General features: G+C 42.1%; 1 pseudogene; it reads left to right on the forward strand.

Moving 5' to 3' along the window:
• The first annotated feature begins 1,657 nt into the window (after positions 1–1,657).
• LOC145157357 (ribonucleoside-diphosphate reductase large subunit-like) overlaps positions 1,658–23,539 on the forward strand; it is a 28,618-nt pseudogene continuing 6,736 nt past the window's right edge.

The following is a 23,539-nucleotide window of genomic DNA, read 5'->3' on the forward strand; positions in this document are numbered from 1 at the left end:
TGGATACACTTACATGATCCTCTTACATGGATACTTTTACCTAGATACTATATAGTGAGATACTATTACATACTATAGTTTGGATCCGTCTATCCTAGTACAAAAGGATACTATAAGGGACTTACCATTCCTATACCCACTTGTTAGCTACAAGGGTAAATGAACATCTACGGATGCCTACGGTTGATACCATTATCGGTATACTTTAAGTGACTAACTATTCCTATACCCAGCTGTTAGCAACAGAGGTAAATGCACATCTACGGATGTCTACAGTTAATACTATTCGGTAATTTCTATGTCGTGATTATCCTAATACAAAAGGATAATGCTTTAGTTATTAGATCATTACCTTCATTGTGTGATACATTCACATAATTGACGAGGTAGACTAATACTTGTATACTTTCCCTATTACTTTTACTTTGTGGCACATTCACATACACGATGAAGTAGACTATATATATTTTATTATTAATAGTCATTCTGGGAAAAACTATCTTTTTATAGAAATACACCTTTCAAAACAGTCAGGTCTTGGTAGAAGACTACTTTCGAAACAGTCAGGTCTTGGTAGAAGACTACTTTCAAAACTAGTAGGAAATATGGGATTTTCTAGGGGTTTCATACTTATATCAAATGTTGCATCAACAAATGCATGTTTTTCATAACAGCTTTCCAAATCAATGACACTTAAATACTTATGAATTCACCAGCTTTATGCTGATTCTACACTTTCAAAATAACTTGTATTCTCAGGTCACCAGTAGACAGGTACGAGGATCAGGTTTTGAGGAGACAGGGCACAGACAAGACTCGTCTTTTATTTTGATTACATATTTTGGTGTCTTATTACTATGAAAGAACACATATGTATTAAAACTTTACTTTTAATGCAATGGATGATGTTGTTGCTTGTTTACTACTTTACTCTGTTATGATACTTCACATGACGTCCTCCACCCCTGAACGTTTCCGCCGTTCTTGGTTTTGGGGTGTGACACAAACTATCGATTCTACTGTTCCAACTGGGAAATTGTTGCCAAGGGAAGAAAAGAAATCTAAACGATCGAAGAAGCCTGAACCGGATTCTTCTGAAAAGCACTCCAAGGATTCGCAATCTTTGAAATCTCCAAAGAAGAAGCCAATTACAGTTGAAGAGTCTGTGGTTCAAGAAGTGTCAATTGCAGAGACTCAAATAATTAAACCTGTTGTTCCTGAGTCTCAAGAGAAAGTGGTTATTCCTTCGAAGACTGGTATGTTTCGAAGAATCAAAAAGATGTCTTCGCATCTACGTAAGTCTCCAACATCTCATGTAGTACGAAAGCCACAGGTTACTCATCAGGGTGTTTTGATTCGTGAAATGCTAGCGCCTGTTTCTCCATCATCAAAGAAGCGAAGGGCTACAGATATGGCTAAACACATATCTAAGAAGAAGAAGAAGAAGACACGAAAGCTTATGCTTTCTACTGAGTCTACAGAAGATGATGATGAAAGAATTCCTGAAACACCAGACGTCACTCTTCATGTACAAAGTTCAACTCCTGAGCAGACAATCGTCATACCACCCGAAGATTCAGTTGCCAAATCAGTTTCTGAGGAGGTACGAACTTCAGGCATCCCTGCAAACGTATCTGATACAGATGCAAATGTCAATATGGGTGACGGAGATGCGAAGAATGAAGCTCAAGGTCAATCTACTTCTGCTCCCTTCGAAAGTAGTGTTTCTTTACCACCATCCATTATTCCCATTACATCAACAGGTTGCTATAATGGAAAAAAGGTATGACATTATAATGAATATGTAATGTGTAGGAAACATGTTTAAGTGTATTTATATGTATAATGTATGTATTTATGAATAGAATGTGTGTATATATGTATCAAGGCCTTTTTTAGAAAGTACAATGTTATAATGAAAAACAAAAGTAGAATGTTATAATGAATATGTAATATGTGTGGGATGTATGTTTAAGTGTATTTGTCTATATTTTAATGTGTATGATCTATACACCGGAGTCCTCAGCCTACTCCAACAAAATGTTCAATACTTCGAACAGACCTATTGTTTGCTATAGCGTAGCAGCCTACTCAATACCCGAACATAGATCTACAAACATATACAGAGTCCTCAGCATGACTGCACCGCGTCACCAGGCCTTCAGTCTATCTGGACCACTCTCAGAACCTTCAGCATGTCTGGACCGCCACTCTGGGCCTTCGGCCTGTCTGGACCGTTCTCCGAGCCTTCGGCCTGACTGGTACGCCCCACCGGCCTTCAGTCTATCCGGACCGCTCTAAACTGTTGAGCATCTCCCTGGACCACCCCTCCTGATGCTCTCTCCTATGCATCCTGTTCTCACCCACTTGGGGCTTCGAACTGCTGATCTACTCTGTGGACTATATCCCCAGCCTAACCCCAGGCCTCATGTCGATCGTCCACCCTTTAGGAAATCCGTGGTCTGTTCCCTGACCCGCATGTCTACCACAAACGCTAAATAACCCGTACTCCCATGCTGAATGCACTGTTGAGCCCTGACAGCTAACAAAACCCTCAATCTATCAATCCAAAAACCCTCAGAGTCGAGCACACCCTCGACCGAATACTCGAACTGAACTCGATTCCTGACTAGAACTCCAACATGGTTTCCCAACTTCTGCTATCAAGCACCCAGAAGACGTGCTCTTATGCTGGGGAGTTTTGCCGAACCCCCAATCAACATAACCCTCAAACCAAGCAGCCACCAGGGCCTCCATTCTCCCTGTTTGGGTTGTGAAACTTATCCCCGTTTCAAAAACTCCCCCACTTCCGCTTCTCGGGGTAACACTCCCCTACTTAGATTCGTCTAAGCCTTCATAATACATGAAAATTGGATGATTCTCAATCCTTCTCACTTCCCAACGATCGACCCGATGACAACCAACTCTTTCCCACTAGTGCTCCATTGCTAGATAGTCCCAATTGATCACACACTTCTAAAAACCAAATGAACACTTCCTGAATCCCAGTGAAACCGTCAGCCACTAATGCTTGAACGACCCCACACTCATGTCCTAAAGACCAAAAGATAAATGCTCCAACTAATACCTTGGCAACGAACCCCTTCCATTGGCGTTTTCGTCCCTCAATCACGAATGGTTACTAAACTACTGTATCCTGACAATGCTGAATAACCCTCCTGTGGGACCCTGTCCGTAGACTTCCCACATAATACCTCTCTTCCCAATGTGCACCAAACAAAACTCCCGCTCAATCGTCTCCCGCTAAAATGCAGTAGCTGAAACAACCTCTGCCCTAAACCGACAACAAACTACTCCCAAGACATAGTCTCTAATCCCAAAAGCACAACTGATCGCATAATCAGTCATTTCCGTCTGACACCAGAGATCCAAGGCGATCCGGACCTAACATGATACTTATTCCACATCGACCCACCCGCGCTTACCAGTGCTAAACTATTGTCGCTAATACCGACGACCAACTGACCCGAGCTGGAATACCACCTGATCCTGGGGTCCCAAGTCTGCTCACTCCTTCGAGCTCGAAAAACTGAAAGGGCACAATCCTTGCCCTAAAAAGCGACATTCCAATCCATCAATTAACCATTCTACTTCTAGCTGCAAAGCTCCAGCTGAACATAACCATCACTCCCTTCCGAAGTCCCTGCGACTCGCATTCTGGCCTCGAGCAAACCCCCGAAGCCTTAAATCCAGAAACTCCTGCGTCAACCGTTCCCGCTCGACCCGCAGAATATAACGAGTACAAATCATCTCCCTGATCCCAAATAACTGCAGCCCTCGACTCATCAGAATATGTCTCAGTAACAAGTCCCGATACTGGAAAGCTCGACCAACTCCTCCCCATGCCGACGTTGCAGCTATTGAAGCTGTTGCGGCAGCCGTCTCAACAATGGCTGCATAGCGCTCGTTGAACTACTCAACCATGGCGGTCTTGTTAGACCCAAACATCTCCGGAATCTGACCCCGGACAATCTCCCTGACACGATCCTCTGATAATACTGGCCTATCCTGGCTGCCAGCTCCCAATCCTAATCCGGATCCGGTCTCAAGACGTCTCGTAACCACCACTCCGATGATACATCAGAGGGGTCTCGGATAATCCATATAATAACAGGGAACCAACTCCCAACTAAACCCTAGGGGTTATGACTTCCGTGCTACGCGTATGGGTCATGTGGTTTCAGTAGTACGGACCCATACTACCTTCCACACCTACCCATATTTGTCTCAAGTATCACCACAACACCCTAACAATATACATAACATAGCGAGCGCTCAATCCTCACTCCTAGAGGAATGCTAAATATCTCATAACTGGCCTCCCGGCCTCTTACCCACCCATCCACCAACTGCCACGCGACCCTCCATTGGTGCCAGTTAACTATTGCGTGAATACAATCATATACCGCATGGCTTAAACAATCTTAGGCTAAAATATTTAATCCCACAACGGTTGGAGTTAGACAAGAGCTGCGCAGCAGAACCAAATCCCTTACCCTAAGATCATTTAACCCATGTAGCATGTGACTTGGAGTATCCACCCAATAGTTAATTCACACACGAAAGAGTCATACAATAATCAATGAGGTACTCTACATAAGATAAGGTATCAAATATCAGGCAATTCTATCATATGGTTCCTGTGGATCCCTATCTTATCACTACCATGCTGTTCTAACATATCACATAATCAAAAACTGCATGGTAATTTGGGGTCAACTTACTGGCTCCGGCTGATCGTACACTTCACATCATCTTTTACTTATTTTGAAAACCATTTAAAAAATCATTTCGAAAATCTTTTTCCTTAGTTTGAGACTGGATTCACACGAGTGTTCCTCCAATTCACTAAAACCAAGGCTCTGATACCAACTTGTAACGCCTATAAAAATCGAGCCAATTTAAATCTTTTTAAATTATTCAAAACCATTAGTTATTACAAATATGTTTTCAAAATAGTTTCATATCAGAGTATCCCAGAAATCCAAATCAAAATATGAGGAAGTGTACGGTCACGCCTTTGCCTTCCCGCGGTCATCCGCCGTACCTGAAACAATAATCGATAAATGTAAGCTCGAAGGCTTAGCGAGTTACCCCCAAAATACCAACCTCATATAACCATAATCATATCATATCAACAAATACATAAAATCCATGCATCTCGAGTCTACAGTGTGACTGGTCCGCCCGTACCGGGCCTTCAATCCATGTGGTCCACTCTCTGAATCTTCAGTCTGACTGGACCGCCCGCACCGGGCCTTCAATCTATCTGGTCTACTCTCTGAGCCTCGGCACGTCTGGACCTCCCTCTCGGGGCCTTCAGCCTATCCGGACTGCTTGTCGGGCCTTCGGCCTGACTAGATTTGCCCGGCCCGGGCCTGTAGTCTACCCGGTCTGCCCAGGGTGTCTTAGCCTACTGCACACAGGAGGACCTGCCTCAACCCTTTCCCCAAAACAATAAACATGTGCACATATAACAAATAATCACATAACAATCTATAGGCAAACCAACCGATCTAACAGATCATATAGCATAGCAACATCCTATAACCAGGATACTGACCTAACCGGTCACTAACATAGCATCATCCTATATACCAGGATACGGACCTAAACCAGGTCACTAAACATAATACCGTCCTAACTACCAGGACGCAGATCTATAGATCAGTAAACATATCATGCAATTACCCGGATACAAATCCGATAAAGGGTCGGCCTTGGTGCCGTAGACCCTGTTGATATAGTGAGGATAACTCACCTCTCAAGTGTCGTCTGAAACTAGAAAGCTCAACTCCCGAATCACCAACACGAACTCCGCCACCTATAGTTACCATACAACCCTTTTTCATAAATTTCCAAATTACTAGAATACCCTCAGAAGTCAATTGGTCAACCCTTGGTCAAATTCAAATTCCACGGTCAAAGTCAACAGTCCATGTTGACTCGACTCGTCGAGTGCAGTTCACCGAATCGTCGAGTCCTTCCTGAACTTGAGAAGTCGCGAAGTGGTTCGTTGGCTCGTCGAGTTCCCCTTTAACTCGTCGAGTTCATACGTGTCCAAAGATTGGGAAAAACCCTAGCCGACTCGCCGAGTCAGTCGACTGACTTGCCGAGCCCAAGGCAATCTTCATCGGACTCGCCGAGTTGTTCATCAACTCGACGAGTTCATGACCATCTTCATATGACTCGCCGAGTTGACTATGCAACTCGCCGAGTCCTTGCAGACCTTCATCCATGCAGACACTTTTTAAGCCATGCCAAGGTCCCAGATTACAGATCCAAGCTTCTAAGGCATGTTTATCACGTAAAGTTGCAAACTTTACACGCATGCAAGGCCCTAAAGGCTCTAAATGACAAAAAAGAAGCGTCTAATGGAGCTTTACACCCTAGGAGAGTCTCATCCTTGCAAGAGCTGGAAACTTTATGGACTTAGGACTCAAAAGAGGTTCAAATCTGAAGTTTCAGCTTCAGATCTAGCTCCCATACCAAAATCCTTTAATGAGTAACTAAAGAAAGCCCTAGCCTTCACATATGAATGATTCTAGAAGAAAAGAGGTCAAGGTAATAGCTTATTACCTCCAAGGCGTGCCCAAACTGAAGTAGACTCTGGATCCACATGAAATCCTTGATGCTAGTCTCTTGATCTGATGGTTGGGATGTTACAATTCTCCCCCACTTAACTTAGACTTCATCCTCGAAGTCTACTGTAGCGAATAACTCCGCGTAATGCTCCCGCATCTCAACCTCCGACTCCCATATCCACTCGGATCCCCTCCGATGCTCCCATTGTATCTTCACCAACGGAACCTCCTTGTTGCGCAGGACTTTCACTTTCTTTTTCTAAGACGGAAATCAGCCTCTCAATATAATTCAGGCGCTCATCAACCTGAATGTCATCCAGTGGTACTACTGCCTCCGGGCCCATAGTGCACTTTCGCAATTGCGAAACGTGAAAGGTGTTGTGAATCCCAACCGAACCTTTTAAAAAGGTCTATCATGCATGCCACCTTTCCAACTTGACAAAATCCTGTTGATCCAATGTACCTGAAACCCAACTTTCCTCTTCCTGAAGCGAACCCTCTGAGCTGACAGGATAATGCATCCTTCCGCTCTCAAAATATCATACATAACCAGTCCACTATTAAATACAGAGACTCATGCCTGGCCCAATCAGCCTCGGGCTGGATTACCAGGAAAGCCTACGACGGTCCAATCGTCCCTAGGATGGAATACCCTCGTATCCCTCACATGTTTGGCCCAATCAACCCTCGGGTTGGAATACCAAACACATCAAGTCCAGTCAATCATAGGGTTCGGTCATCCTCAGAATGGAATACCCTAGATTGGAATACCTCCATGAACATAACTCGGGCCTACTCATAACTGGAAATTTAAGGATCTATCCTTGCGTCTCCTCCACAATCCTCTGGTTCGTCACAACCGAGTACAACTCCCTTGAACCTTTAAAGAACATTCATTTGAACGCGCTCCGACACCTTGAATCCTGGAATCCCAAAATCGGTCTGACTTCCTGACAGACAGCTCTACTGAATCGTTGTCACTTCTACACCACTTACACCCAATCCTGATAATTCGAGGTTCCCACCAAAACAGGATCGTAGATTATCTGTTGCTGCTGCAATTCAGTGCCTCCATAGATTACAAAAACTATCGTTTACCGAGCCTTCGGCATGACTGGGCCGTCCTTCAGGGCCTACAGCCTCCCCGGTCCACTCTCTGGAACCTATGTGCCTACGACTCATCGTCGGTCCGCACCGGGTATCTTAGCCTACTGTATAGTGCAGGACCGCTTCAACCCCATCCCAATGCCATAAACGATTAAGAAAAGATCTAACCCGGTTTCCAGAACCTGAATGACAGAACGTTCTAATCCTAAACCTTCCCAAACTAACGAATACTCATTCGGATCTACTCTCAGTCTCCAACTGGAGTATTATCCGATCCAAGAAGATGGAACCTCGACGACAATCCGAACTAATGAGATCACCAAGATCCTTTGAACTCCTTTCGTCCTCTAATAACAACTCCCAATCAACCAAAATACACCGGAGTCCTCAGCCTACTCCAACAGAATGTTCAATACTTCGAACATACCTATTGTTTGCTATAGCGTAGCAGCCTACTCAATACCCGAACATAGATCTACAAACATATACAGAGTCCTCAGCATGACTGCACCGCCTCACCAGGCCTTCCGTCTATCCCGACCACTCTCAGAACCTTCAGCATGTCTGGACTGCCACTCTGGGCCTTCGGCCTGTCTGGACCATTCTCCGAGCCTTCGGCCTGACTGGTACACCCCACCGGCCTTCAGTCTATCCGGACCGCTCTAAACTGTTGAGCATCTCCCTGGACCACCCCTCCTGATGCTCTCTCCTATACATCATGTTCTCACCCACTTGGGGCTTCGAACTGCTGATCTACTCTGTGGACTATATCCCCAGGCTAACCCCAGGCCTCATGTCGATCGTCCACCCTTTAGGAAATCCGTGGTCTGTTCCCTGACCCGCATGTCTACCACAAACGCTAAATAACCCGTACTCCCATGCTGAATGCACTGTTGAGCCCTGACAGCTAACAAAACCCTCAATCTATCAATCCAAAAACCCTCAGAGTCGAGCACACCCTCGACCGAATACTCGAACTGAACTCGATTCCTGACTAGAACTCCAACATGGTTCCCCAACTTCTGCTATCAAGCACCCAGAAGACGTGCTCTTATGCTGGGGAGTTTTGCCGAACCCCCAATCAACACAACCCTCAAACCAAGCAGCCACCAGGGCCTCCATTCTCCCTGTTTGGGTTGTGAAACTTATCCCCGTTTCAAAAACTCCCCCACTTCCGCTTCTCGGGGTAACACTCCCCTACTTAGATTCGTCTAAGCCTTCATAATACATGAAAATTGGATGATTCTCAATCCTTCTCACTTCCCAACGATCGACCCGATGACAACCAACTCTTTCCCACTTGTGCTCCATTACTAGATAGTCCCAATTGATCACACACTTCTAAAAACCAAATGAACACTTCCTGAATCCCAGTGAAACCGTCAGCCACTAATGCTTGAACGACCCCACACTCATGTCCTAAAGACCAAAAGATAAATGCTCCAACTAATACCTTAGCAACGAACCCCTTCCATTGGCGTTTTCGTCCCTCAATCACGAACGGTTACTAAACTACTGTATCCTGACAATGCTGAATAACCCTCCTGTGGGACCCTCTCCGCAGACTTCCCACATAATACCTCTCTTCCCAATGTGCACCAAACAAAACTCCCGCTCAATCGTCTCCCGCTAAAATGCAGTAGCTGAAACAACCTCTGCCCTAAACCGACAACAAACTACTCCCAAGACATAGTCTCTAATCCCAAAAGCACAACTGATCGCATAATCAGTCATTTCCGTCTGACACCAGAGATCCAAGGCGATCCGGACCTAACATGATACTTATTCCACATCGACCCACCCGCGCTTACCAGTGCTAAACTATTGTCGCCAATCCCGACGACCAACTGACCCGAGCTGGAATACCACCTGATCCTGGGGTCCCAAGTCTGCTCACTCCTTCGAGGTCGAAAAACTGAAAGGGCACAATCCTTGCCCTAAAAAGCGACATTCCAATCCATCAATTAACCATTCTACTTCTAGCTGCAAAGCTCCAGCTGAACATAACCATCACTCCCTTCCGAAGTCCCTGCGACTCGCATTCTGGCCTCGAGCAAACCCCCGAAGCCTTAAATCCAGAAACTCCTGCGTCAACAGTTCCCGCTCGACCCGCAGAATATAACGAGTACAAATCATCTCCCTGATCCCAAATAACTGCAGCCCTCGACTCATCAGAATATGTCTCAGTAACAAGTCCCGATACTGGAAAGCTCGACCAACTCCTCCCCCTGCCGACGTTGCAGCTATTGAAGCTGTTGCGGCAGCCGTCTCAACAATGGCTGCATAGCGCTCGTTGAACTACTCAACCATGGCGGTCTTGTTAGACCCAAACATCTCCGGAATCTGACCCCGGACAATCTCCCTGACACGATCCTCTGATAATACTGGCCTATCCTGGCTGCCAGCTCCCAATCCTAATCCGGATCCGGTCTCAAGATGTCTCGTAACCACCACTCCGATGATACATCAGAGAGGTCTCGGATAATCCATATAATAACAGGGAACCAACTCCCAACTAAACCCTAGGGGTTATGACTTCCGTGCTACGCGTATGGGTCATGTGGTTTCAGTAGTACAGACCCATACTACCTTCCACACCTACCCATATTTGTCTCAAGTATCACCACAACACCCTAACAATATACATAACATAGCGAGCGCTCAATCCTCACTCCTAGAGGAATGCTAAATATCTCATAACTGGCCTTCCGACCTCTTACCCACCCATCCACCAACTGCCACGCGACCCTCCATTGGTGCCAGTTAACTATTGCGTGAATACAATCACATACCGCATGGCTTTAACAATCTTAGGCTAAAATATTTAATCCCACAACGGTTGGAGTTAGACAAGAGCTGCGCGGCAGAACCAAAATCCCTTACCCTAAGATCATTTAACCCATGTAGCATGTGACTTGGAGTATCCACCCAATAGTTAATTCACACACGAAAGAGTCATACAATAATCAATGACGTACTCTACATAAGATAAGGTATCAAATATCAGGCAATTCTATCATATGGTTCCTGAGGATCCCTATCTTATCACTACCATGTTGTTCTAACATATCACATAATCAAAAACTGCATGGTAATTTGGGGTCAACTTACTGGCTCCGGCTGATCGTACACTTCACATCCTCTTTTACTTATTTTGAAAACCATTTAAAAAATCATTTCGAAAATATTTTTCCTTAGTTTGAGACTGGATTCACACGAGTGTTCCTCCAATTCACTAAAACCAAGGCTCTGATACCAACTTGTAACGCCCATAAAAATCGAGCCAATTTAAATCTTTTTAAATTATTCAAAACCATTAGTTATTACAAATCTGTTTTCAAAATAGTTTCATATCAGAGTATCCCAGAAATCCAAATCAAAATATGAGGAAGTGTACGGTCACGCCTTCGCCTTCCCGCGGTCATCCGCCGTACCTTAAACAATAATCGATAAATGTAAGCTCGAAGGCTTAGTGAGTTACCCCCAAAATACCAACCTCATATAACCATAATCATATCATATGAACAAATACAGAACAACCATGCATCTCGAGTCTACAATGTGACTGGTCCGCCCGCACCGGACCTTCAGTCCACCTGGTCCACTCTCTGAGTCTTCAGTCTAACTGGACTGCCCGCACCGGGCCTTCAGTCTATCTGGTCCACTCTCCGAGCCTCGGCACGTCTGGACCGCCCTCTCGGGGCCTTCATCCTATGCAGACCGCTCGCCGGGCCTTCGGCCTGACTAGATTTTCCCGGCCCGGGCCTGTAGTCTACCCGGTCCGCCCAGGGTAACTTGGCCTACTGCACACAGCAGGACCTGCCTCAACCCTTTCCCCAAACCAATAAACATGTGCACATATAACAAATAATCACATAACAATCTATAGGCTAACCAACCGGTCTAACAATTCATATAGCATAGCAACATCCTATAACCAGGATACCGACCTAACCGGTCACTAACATAGCATCATCCAATATACCAGGATACTGACCTAAACCAGGTCACTAAACATCATACCGTCCTAACTACGAGGACGCAGATCTATAGATCAGTAAACATATCATGCAATTACCCGGATACAAATCGGATAAAGGGCCGGCCTTGGTGCCGTAGACCCTGTTAATATAGTGAGGATAACTCACCTCTCAAGTGTCGTCTGAAACTAGAAATCTCAACTCCCAGATTACAGATCCAAGCTTCTAAGGCATGTTTATCATGTAAAGTTGCAAACTTTACACGCATACAAGGCCCTAAAGGCTCTAAATGACCAATCTAAGCTTCTAATGGAGCTTTACACCCTAGGAGAGTCTCATCCTTGCAAGAGCTGGAAACTTTATGGACTTAGGACTCAAAAGAGGTTCAGATGTGAAGTTTCAGCTTCAGATCTAGCTCCCATACCAAAATCCTTTAATGAATAACTAAAGAAAGCCCTAGCCTCCACATATGAATGATTCTAGAAGAAAAGAGGTCAAGGTAACAGCTTATTACCTCCAAGGCGTGCCCAAACTGAAGTAGACTCTGGATCCACATGAAATCCTTGATGCTAGCCTCTTGATCTGATGGTTGGGATGTTACAATTCTCCCCCACTTAACTTAGACTTCATCCTCGAAGTCTGCTGTAGCGAATAACTCCACGTAATGCTCCCGCATCTCAGCCTCCGACTCCCATATCCACTCGGATCCCCTCCGATGCTCCCATTGTATCTTCACCAACGGAACCTCCTTGTTGCGCAGGACTTTCACTTTCTTTTTCTAAGACGGAAATCGGCCTCTCAATATAATTCAGGCGCTCATCAACCTGAATGTCATCCAGTGGTACTACTGCCTCCGGGTCCATAATGCACTTTCGCAATTGCGAAACGTGAAAGGTGTTGTGAATCCCAACCGAACCTTTTAAAAAGGTCTATCATGCATGCCACCTTTCCAACTTGACAAAATCCTGTTGATCCAATGTACCTGAAACCCAACTTTCCTCTTCCTGAAGCGAACCCTCTGAGCTGACAGGATAATGCATCCTTCCGCTCTCAAAATATCATACATAACCAGTCCACTATTAAATACAGAGACTCATGCCTGGCCCAATCAGCCTCGGGCTGGATTACCAGGAAAGCCTACGACGGTCCAATCGTCCCTAGGATGGAATACCCTCGTATCCCTCACATGTTTGGCCCAATCAACCCTCGGGTTGGAATACCAAACACATCAAGTCCAGTCAATCATAGGGTTCGGTCATCCTCAGAATGGAATACCCTAGATTGGAATACCTCCATGAACATAACTCGGGCCTACTCATAACTGGAAATTTAAGGATCTATCCTTGCGTCTCCTCCACAATCATCTGGTTCGTCACAACCGAGTACAACTCCCCTGAACCTTTACAGAACATTCATTCGAACGCGCTCCGACACCTTGAATCCTGGAATCCCAAAATCGGCCTGACTTCCTTAGTTTGAGACTGGATTCACACGAGTGTTCCTCCAATTCACCAAAACCAAGGCTCTGATACCAACTTGTAACGCCCATAAAAATCGAGCCAATTTAAATCTTTTTAAATTATTCAAAACCATTAGTTATTACAAATCTGTTTTCAAAATAGTTTCATATCAGAGTATCCCAGAAATCCAAATCAAAATATGAGGAAGTGTACGGTCACGCCTTCGCCTTCCCGCGATCATCCGCCGTACCTGAAACAATAATCGATAAATGTAAGCTCGAAGGCTTAGGGAGTTACCCCCAAAATACCAACCTCATATAACCATAATCATATCATATCAACAAATACAGAACAACCATGCATCTCGAGTCTACAATGTGACTGGTCCGCCCGCACCGGGCCTTCAGTCCACCTGGTCCACTCTCTGAGTCTTCAGTCTGACTGGACTGCCCGCACCGGGCCTTCAGTCTATCTGGTCCACTCTCCGAGCCTCGGCACGTCTGGACCGCCCTCTCGGGGCCTTCAGCCTATGCGGACCGCTCGTCGGGCCTTCGGCCTGACTAGATTTGCCCGGCCCGGGCCTGTAGTCTACCCGGTCTGCCCAGGGTGTCTTGGCCTACTGCACACAGCAGGACCTGCCTCAACCCTTTCCCCAAACCAATAAACATGTGCACATATAACAAATAATCACATAACAATCTATAGGCAAACCAACCGATCTAACAGATCATATAGCATAACAACATCCTATAACCAGGAGACCGACCTAACCGGTCACTAACATAGCATTATCCTATATACCAGTATACCGACCTAAACCAGGTCACTAAACATAATACCGTCCTAACTACCAGGACACAAATCTATAGATCAGTAAACATATCATGCAATTACCCGGATACAAATCCGATAAAGGGGCGGCCTTGGTGCCGTAGACCCTGTTGATATAGTGAGGATAACTCACCTCTCAAGTGTCGTCTGAAACTAGAAAGCTCAACTCCCGAATCACCAACACGAACTCCGCCACCTATAGTTACCATACAACCCTTTTTGATAAATTTCCAAATTACCATAATACCCCCAGAAGTCAACTAGTCAACCCTTGGTCAAAGTCAAAGTCCACAGTCAAAGTCAACAGTCCATGTTGACTCGACTCGTCGAGTGCAGTTCACCGACTTGTCGAGTCCTTCCTGAACTCGAGAAGTCGCGAAGTCCTTGGTTGGCTCGTCAAGTTCCCCTTTAACTCGCCGAGTGCATACATGTCCAAAGATTGGGAAAAACCCTAGCCGACTCGCCGAGTCAGTCGACTAACTCGCCGAGCCCATGGAAATCTTCATCGGACTCGCTGAGTTGTTCATCAACTCGACGAGTTCATGACCATCTTCATATGACTCGCCGAGTTGACTATGCAACTCGTCGAGTCCTTGCAGACCTTCATCCATGCAGACACTTTTTAAGCCATGCCAAGGTCCCAGATTACAGATCCAAGCTTCAAAGGCATGTTTATCACGTAAAGTTGCAAACTTTACACGCATGCACGGCCCTAAAGGCTCTAAATGACCAATCTAAGCTTCTAATGGAGCTTTACACCCTAGGAGAGTCTCATCCTTGCAAGAGTTGGAAACTTTATGGGCTTAGGACTCAAAAGATGTTCAGATGTGAAGTTTCAGCTTCAGATCTAGCTCCCATACCAAAATCCCTTAATGAATAACTAAAGAAAGCCCTAGCCTCCACATATAAATGATTCTAGAAGAAAAGAGGTCAAGGTAACAACTTATTACCTCCAAGGCGTGCCCAAACTGAAGTAGACTCTGGTTCCACACGAAATCTTTGATGCTAGCCTCTTAATCTAACGGTTGGGATGTTACAAAAATCTTATTATCACATGTCACACTTTCATTGACTTCGCCACATGTCATTTTGTGGTTATTTTCAATTAAATCTTTTCCACATGGCAATTTTGCGGTTGTTTTCATTTTTATTAAATTTCACATAATAATTAATTAAATATATTAATTGCAATAAATGCAATAATAAATGCATATTAATTTCATTAATTGACTTTCATTCTAATTTCAAAAATTTTAAATTAAAACCTCATTAGTTTCATTTGTTTATTTATCTAAATTATTTATTTAAATTTAAAAGAGAAAAACACTTTAATTTTAATAATTCAATATTTTTCTAATTTTTTCTTATAAATTCAAACTTCTCAAATGTTTAGAATGTCAAATTTATTTTTTTATTAAAAATAAAATCATGTAATACATATGTCTTACACCTAGTATAATACTATAAAGAAAAAATATATGCAAAAGTACAATGATAAAAAAAACCAATATAATATTTAAAGTAAAATGTTATTAAATAACAAAAATATTGTAAAGTACAATGCTATAATAGGATAAAATATGCTATTATAAATAGAAAAATATATTCAAAAGTACATTTCTTAAATAGAATAAACAATATAATATTTACAGTAGAATGCTATTGTAGAAACTTAAAACGAAATCATATGCCATAAATAACAAAAATATACAAAAGTAAGACGGTATAAATGACAAAAAATTTCTTCCAAATTTTATTCGTTTGCATTTCTTCTTTGTAATCATCATGAGCCTAGAAATACGCACACAAAATTGATTTAGAAATTAATTTCGGGTTGTCCCCGTTTTGGGACTATTTTTTAATACATTATCTCATTTAGGATGTGAAAACGTATTAAATGATTGTTTGTTTAAGAAATAGAGAGAGAGAGAGAGAGAGAGAGAGAGAGAGAGAGAGAGAGAGAGAGAGAATCATGATCATGTGAGGACTCTTTTTTCGGTGAGGACTCGTGAGGGCATGAGAGAGAGAGAGAGAGAGAGAGAGAGAGAGAGAATCACGATCATGTGAGGACTCTTTTTCCGGTGACGACTCGTGAGGGCATCTTAAAAAATTGAAAAAAAAAAATACAAATCATAAAATCGAGCATAGTAATATATTGGAGAGAAATCATTAAAATTGAAGCATGAATCAGTTTTATGATCAATGATTAAATTTTAATGATCCAAAATTTTTTTTCCTATTTTTTTCTCTCCAATATAGTATTATGCTCGATTTTATTATTTGTATTTTTTATCAATTTTTTAAGGTCTCCTCACCGAAAAAAGAGTCATCATCGGAACCGGACCACACACACACACACACACACACACACACACATATATATATATATATATATATATATATATATATATATATATATATATACTTGGGAACTAAGAGGAAATGCTGTCGAATTTTTCTTAAAAAGAAAATCATGAGGTATTTAAAAAAGTCGGTTAGAAGCCTACCTTTGTGAATACTCTATCCATTTCTGATTATTTGTTCCTGTGTTCCATGTTAGGGATACTTTTTGAATCATCGACTTTATGAATACTCTACTTGATTTTTGTTTCCCGAAGAGTAAACCCTAAACACTAAATTATGTTTTAGTTGTACATGTCTATTGATAAAAGTTGAACTACTAATCCACATCGTCAATCTCCCGAGTTCCAGCTAGGACTCGACTCTTCTGTTGATAGATCCATGTCACAGTGTTAGTGTGACATCCCCAATTTCACGGCCCGAAAAGACCAATTTGTTTATGCTTGATTTTAAAAATCAGAGTGTCTTTTAAAGAAATACGTTGCGGAATTTGTCCCCAAAAACATGATAAATATATTATCAAATCATTTCCGAGAAAATGTATTTTATTCATTTTAAAACTTTGGGATGTCATCGTCAATACAGAAACATAAGCATAAACAGAACTTACATTCATTTACACTAGTAATTTTACATCTCCTTTAATCTTTCAGTGTAACGTAGCTTCGTATCGACACCTGTGATACAAATAACTTGAGTGGGTCAGGTTGGGAAACCTGGTGAGTATATAGGGTTTTCAACCCACAATAATAAAGATATTGTGCTTTATCATCAGACAATTAACCCAATTACCCATCCCCATTATCTTCTTTATTTCTTAAGGATTTACCCTAAGAACCATCTGTCACTCATTCCTAAGGATTCATCCTAAGGAATAGGCACGAAGTACATCGTCGCCAGGGTTTATACAACAAATATTAAGTCCATAGTTGCCATGATTTATACAACAGGAACTAAGTCCATAGCTGCCAAGGTTTATTTAACATGTGCTAAGTCCATAACTCTCATTTATCGACAATATTATTCATGGGAATCCACCTGCAATACATGTCAATGGGTTTTTAGAGTACATCTGATGAACATATAGTTCACAACACCTACAGGTTGCGAGCCTGCTAGTGTTCCACGGACCATCTAGAATAGTCCATGGTTGTCATCCATACTCTGCCAAATGATGGGGCCAACGTTTGGGTAAGGGATTCTCTCATATTTCACCCATCACCCTCATCTCATGATCTATATCACCAATCATCTCATTTATCCAACTCATCTTTCATCACATACCAATTATTTCATCTACCCATGTTTTACCAAACATTTTTGTAGATATAAAATACATATACAGTTTAAAACTTGTATTAAACATCTATTCAACACCCATCTCAAATAAACAAACAATATAATTACACATAGCACGTATTTTATATAAAATACTTCATATCTATGTGTAAGATGAAAGTGACTATACACTCACTTGATTTAATGATAATCGGGCAGCACTTCGTTAATTAAAACAATCATTTCCGATGAAACCGGGAGCTTTAATGAAAGCCGGGCTTTGCGAGGGTTGAGCTTCAAACCTAACAGATAAATTTCTCCGGGTCTTCGGACACTTCAGGACGTTCTTTGGGTGTTAGGTATGATCCCGGGGCTTCGGGGGTTAAAAGTAGCTTAAAATAAAATTTAGGATGTAAAAGTATGAAAAATACCAACCAAAACCGGGGGGTTCGCACCTCCCTTATATATGGTGCGAGGGCTCGGTTCCGAGGGGAGGAGAAGAAGGCACGTGTCGGACAGGTGGCGAGGGGGAAGGCTACGCGTCTCGCTTCAGACGCCTCCACCGCGATGACACACGTCAGATCCGGACTGGGCCGCGCCTTTGAATGAGTCAGCAGCTCAGACACGGGGCAGCTTCGCGGGCAAGGGTGACGTGGCCGAACCAGGACCTCACATATGCAAAGGTTCTCGGTTTTTGTGCCCCGAACTTGAAAAATTCATAACTTTGGCATACGAGCTTCGTTTTTGACGTTCTTTATATGCACGCGTAGGGGAGATTATACTCTACAACTTTCGTTTAGACTCCGTTGGATAATTTTGAATTTATTTTTAATATTATTATTTTTAACAGACTGGTACAGAAAAATCTGTTAAAAATTCATAACTTCTTCATCCGACGTCCGTTTTCGTCTGTCTCTTTACCGTTGTACTGCTTTTGACGAGACCTTCGATTCTTGTTTAGGTTGTGTCGGCTAAAAATCACTTGATCTAAAATTCGAGTTTTTAGTTGTCTACTGCTAAGCTAAAACTTAGAAAAATCATAACTTCCTCATACGAAGTCAGATTTGGGCATTCTTTTTATGCACGCTCACGGTTTAACGAACACTACGACTTTCGTTTAGATCACTAAGGCTAAAAACCACTTTATCGTAAATTCACTTTTTACGTCACACAACGTCATGCCGGTTCTGTCGCGAAACTTGGACAGGTCATAACTTCTTCGTTATAACTCGGATTTCGGTATTCTTTATATCTCCGGAATCCTTATTTCAACCAATACAACTTTCTTCATAGATATCAGGTTTGTATAACATTTATTTTCGACACTTATTTTTATCCTTAATTCATTAAATTATAATAATTAAGAATAAAACACATAATAATCAATAATAAATCTTATTATTTCAAAACAAGTTACAAAAGGTTGGCCTAGACTATTACATCATCATTAGTGCCTAGCCTAGAAACACGGGCGTTACAATTCTCTCCCCCTTAGGATGATTCCGTCCCCAGAATCATACATCAGCAAACAAATGCGGATAGCGACTCATCTGTTCACTCTCCGTTTCCCAGGTGAGATTTGGCCCATTCGTATGTTTCCATAGCACAAGCACTAAGTCGACGATCTTGCATCGCAACTTCTTAGTCTTACGGTCAACGATTGATTCATGTTCTTCGATTAATCTCTTGCTTTCATCCAACCTTAATTCAGAAATTGGAATTATGTCGGGAACATCTCCCGTGAGCTTCCTCAAAAAACACACATGTAAAGTGTTATGAATACCATCTAGTTCTTTTGGTAATTCTAGCTTGTAAGCTTGGTTCCCAATCCTCTAAAGTACTGTAAATGGTCTAATAAACCTTGGACTCAACTTTCCTCTTTTACCAAATCTTATAAGTCCCTTCCACGGCGAGACTTTAAGTAAAACCGAATCTCCAATTTCGAATGTTATCGGTTGTCTTTTCTTGTCAGCATAGCTCTTTTGACGATCCTGAGCTGCTAACATCCTTTCCCTAATCACTTTCAGCTTTTTAGCAGTTTGATGAACTATCTCGGGTCCCATAAACTGCTTTTCCCCAGCTTCAAGCCAACATGACGGTGTTCGACACTTTTGTCCATACAAAGCTTGATAAGGTGCCATCTTGATGCTCGAGTGAAAACTATTATTGTAGGAAAATTCTACTAGAGGTAAACGTTCATCCCAGTTACCTTCGAATTCCAGGGTACATGCTCGTAGCATATCCTCCAATGTTTGAATCGTTCGTTCGCTCTGACCCTCAGTTTGTGGATGGTAGGCTGTACTTAGACACAATTTCGTACCCAATTTCTCTTGTAGACTTCTCCAAAACCTCGACGTGAAACGACTATCACGATTTGATACAATTGTTAAAGGAACACCGTGAAGTTTTACTATCTCCTTCACGTAAGCATTTGCAAGCTTATCCATAGACCATTTTTCATTGGTTGCTATGAAGTGTGCACTTTTAGTAAACCGATCAACGACCACTCAAATCATGTCGTGACCGCTCTTCATTCTGGGCAGTTTAGTCACAAAATCCATGGTGATGTCTTCCCATTTAACCATGGGTACAGGTAAAGGTTCTAAACTTCCATACGGTTTCTGATGTTGTGCCTTAACTCTCGCACATGTCACACACTCGGCCACATACTTTGCAACATCGAGCTTCATCGTCGGCCACCAGTAGTAGGGTTTCAAATCCATATCCATTTTTGTGCTGCCGGGATGAATCGAGTACATGGTCTTGTGAGCTTCTTCCACCAGAAGATCTCTTATTCCTATGGGTTAGAACACAAACCAACCCAGATCCAGATGCGTCACTACAGACTACAAAGTCTTCAACTCCGTTTTCGGAAACACTAACAAGACATGGCTTGTATAATGACTTCATACCTTATCTCTTCATCCTAGGTAATAGTCGTAACTATTATGTTTCCTTCGAATGAGTATTTACTTTTGGAATTCTTGTATGCAGGTGGTGTTCGATCTTGCACCCGCTCCCTATCCCATGTTGAACTTTCAATTGTGACCTTCAAGTCACAATCTCGATCTTTATTGGAGACTCCTCCAAACTTAAGATAACTTCTTTCCTTCGATTAGCATAGTAGACTAATGGGTCATGTTCTAATGACCTCTCATCGTATTATGTACTGCTTAGACTCAAGTCCTTTAGAGTCGAGTTTATGAACATAATATATCTTCCTTCATTTTCTAATGTGATTCCATTCTAACATGTAGTACTTCTAGCTACAAGCCTCTTACTTTAATAATGGTTGGGATACTTCAATCTTCCCGTTTGAGTGAGATACTACATCGGACTTGGTTCTCTGAACCACATGACTAACTCATCTTGGTCGGACTAGATTCGATATAACCTCTTGGGTCGGAATAACAATCATCTTTCTTAGTCATTACCGAAACGATGGTAACGACAGACTAGAACAAAAGGGAATCAATTACTAGCTTCTTGGTAACCTCGTGACTTTCCCTGATCCAAGTGCGAGTCCTGTGCTTCCGGTAGTATAGGCCTCTACTATCATTCACACCTACTCATACTCGTCCCAAGTATTGTCTCGCAGTTCACCAAGTCACCATACATGGATTTCACATAGTCATTCAATACATCAGATAACAAAACCAGGGTTTATATTATTTCTTTAAACGATTACACAGAGGTTCAAGTTTACCCTATACTATGCCTCTAATAGGCTACAAACATGTTACTATTCACATTTCTATTTCATGACTTGATCTTCGGGTATCAAGTCTTTACTTCTAATTCCTAGCGTTGTTATTTTCTTCGTTGAGGATCATGTGGATTGCCCTTGGCCTTGGTGGTGAATCTGGCCTTGCTGCCTCGCTTTTCTTTGGGCAGTCTCTGGCAATATGTCCTTCTTCCCTACATCAGTAACACACCCTCCTGGGAAACGTACACTCATCGGCGTAATGCCCGATCTTTCCACACTTGAAACAAGTAACCTCCCTTCTAGAGTGTTTATTTTTGCACTTCCCACACCATTTTTCTTTACCTCCTCTTTTGTCAGACTTTGAGAACATGTCGCTCTTGTTGGACCTCGAAGACCCCTCAAATTTCCTCTTCTTGCCAACTTCAACCTTGTTGGTGGTCCTGTCGTTGATTATTTCTTCAGTAGACTTAGCAACCCAGATAGTTGCCCCAAGAGTAGGTGCCTGGCGTACTGGCACAGTAAGTTCGTCCTTACTTTGTTGAAGTAAACATTTTGTCTCTTCCATCTGTTGATCCAACATCGTCCGCACCATTGCCTGTACCCCTGCCATAATGATTGGTTCGGGCTGCGGGTTATCTTTTCCCAATCTACTTTGTGTGCTTGCCATTTCGATTTATACACTAAATTAAGCGAATTTAGATCTTTATTTTTGATAGACGTTTAAATCTTCGTTATCACTCCGAAACGTTTACATGCTAGTTCTAATATCGTAGTCGTACGCTTAGAATCCTAAACACATAAGGTTTCTAGATCCGGTTGGCAACAGACCATAGATCCGAACAAATAACATCATATATGGCAAACATATAAAATTTAGCACATAAAAGTATTTTAGGCGTCTTTCCTAAAATATACTAGTGCTCGTGTCTAAAATATGGTAGACACTCATCTCACGATCATCGCTTAGCATTCTAAGTTTAAGTATACAGATCCTAGAAATTCCTAGTTCGCTTAAATTAATGCTCTGATACCAACTGTGACATCCCCAATTTCACGGCCCGAAAAGACCGATTTGTTTATGCTTGATTTTAAAAATTAGAGTTTCTTTTAAAGAAATACGTTGAGGAATTTGTTCCCAAAAACATGATAAATATATTATCAAATCATTTCCGACAAAATGTATTTTATTCATTTTAAAACTTTGGGATGTCATTGTCAATACAGAAACATAAGCATAAACAGAACTTACATTCATTTACACTAGTGATTTTACATCTCCTTTAATCTCTCAGTGTAACGTAGCTTCGTATCGACACATGTGATACAAATAACTTGAGTGGGTCAGGTTGGGAAACCTGGTGAGTATATAGGGTTTTCAACCCACAATAATAAAGTTATTGTGTTTTATCATCAGAAAATTAACCCAATTACCCATCCCCATTATCTTCTTTATTTCTTAAGGATTTACCCTAAGAACCATCTATCACTCATTCCTAAGGATTCATCCTAAGGAATAGGCACGAAGTACATCGTCGCCAGGGTTTATACAACAAACACTAAGTCCATAGCTGCCAGGATTTATACAACAGACACTAAGTCCACAACTGCCAAGGTTTATTCAACATGTGCTAAGTCCATAGCTCTCATTTATCGACAGTATTATTCACGGGAATCCACCTGCAATACATGTCAATGGGTTTTTAGAGTACATCGGATGAACATATAGTTCACAACACCTACAGGTTTCGAGCCTGCTAGTGTTCCACGGACCATCTAGAATAGTCCATCGTTGTCATCCATACTCTGCTAAATGACGGGGGCCAACGTTTGGGTAAGGGCTTCTCTCATATTTCACCCATCACCTGATCTCATGATCTATATCACCAATCATCTCATTTATCCAACTAATCTTTCATCACATACCAATTATTTCATCTACCCATGTTTTACCAAACATTTTTGTAGATATAAAATACATATACAGTTTAAAACTTGTATTAAACATCTATTCAACACCCATCTCAAATAACCAAACAATATAATTACACATAGCACACATTTTATATAAAATACTTCATATCTATGTGTAAGATGAAAGTGACTATACACTCACTTGATTTAACGATAATCGGGCAGCACTTCGTTTCTTAAAACGATCGTTTCCGATGAAACCGTGAGCTTTAATGAAAACCGGGCTTTGCGAGGGTTGAG

Source organism: Lactuca virosa, chromosome 2 (assembly GCF_052849685.1).
Source record: "Lactuca virosa cultivar CGN04683 chromosome 2, Lactuca_virosa_CGN04683_v6, whole genome shotgun sequence".
Taxonomy (NCBI): domain Eukaryota; kingdom Viridiplantae; phylum Streptophyta; class Magnoliopsida; order Asterales; family Asteraceae; genus Lactuca; species Lactuca virosa.